We start from the raw sequence: 1,063 nt of genomic DNA, 5'->3' as shown, positions 1-1,063 counted from the left end.
TCTATGGCAAGCAGAATACTGGTTCTTGGGAATCTTAATACCAATATTGCTTTTGTGGGAGAACAAACTCTGATCTATAGCTGAATCTGATATGTTGATCAATAAAGTTTACCTCATCTGTGCACTCATCTGACTGATAATAAACCAGTATATAACTAATGGCAACCCATAGTTAGGGGTTCTCTGACTTATTGTCCCCATTTTTTTAAGATTACCAGATGATACCTGGTAGAAGAGAAGACTGAGCATGGTTTATGAGCTAATAAACTCCAACATGGTGTGTTAAACATGTGAGTGCGTGCAGACAATGATAATACATAAAGAAAATATGTCAGGGTTGTTATCTTTAGCTGTCTGCATGCAATATTGCTGTCTCTTCCAGAACTGCACTTCTTGCATAGTTAAATGATAAAATTAGGTGTTGCATCCTGGTGTGGCTTTGGAAGAGGAAGTGTATCCATGTGTGCACTCATAAAACAGGACCTTCTAGAAGTCCTTCTTTTATCTTATAATCTAAGATCAGTTTATAATTCCTCCCTGAATAATCAGTTTAGTTTCTTCCTTTCCTGGGCAATAATTACTCATCATTTTGGATTCTGGAAATTATTTGCTGAGATGAAGACGTAGCCTGCAATGGTATGTGTCGTGTGGTAGTACATTTGCAGTCCTCATCTGCAGGGAAGCTAGCACAGACTTCCATGTTTATCCCAGTGAAGGAACTACTTTGGAGGAAACATGATTCTGTTCAGTATATGCAAAATAATTTCCAGATCTTACAGTCACCATATATAACTGTGTGACCTGTGCCAAATCTGTATTCTGTAAATATCAGAATAACAATTGTCGTGTGGTAGTACATTTGCAGTCCTCATCTGCAGGGAAGCTAGCACAGACTTCCATGTTTATCCCAGTGAAGGAACTACTTTGGAGGAAACATGATTCTGTTCAGTATATGCAAAATAATTTCCAGATCTTACAGTCACCATATATAACTGTGTGACCTGTGCCAAATCTGTATTCTGTAAATATCAGAATAACAATGTGGAAAGGGAAGGGGTTTTTT

The 1,063-nt window shown here is 37.7% G+C and overlaps 1 protein-coding gene across 1 annotated transcript in view; it reads left to right on the top strand.

Moving 5' to 3' along the window:
- The window catches only part of LOC103809530 (regulator of G-protein signaling 6-like), a 28,971-nt gene that overhangs the window by 6,706 nt on the left and 21,202 nt on the right, over positions 1–1,063 (top strand). The gene's annotated exons all lie outside the window — the stretch shown is intronic.

This window comes from Acanthisitta chloris, unplaced genomic scaffold, assembly GCF_000695815.1.
Source record: "Acanthisitta chloris isolate BGI_N310 unplaced genomic scaffold, ASM69581v1 scaffold4599, whole genome shotgun sequence".
Classification (NCBI taxonomy): domain Eukaryota; kingdom Metazoa; phylum Chordata; class Aves; order Passeriformes; family Acanthisittidae; genus Acanthisitta; species Acanthisitta chloris.
The sequence above is the reverse complement of the archived record's forward strand: the minus strand, read 5'-3'. Positions and strand labels throughout refer to the sequence as shown.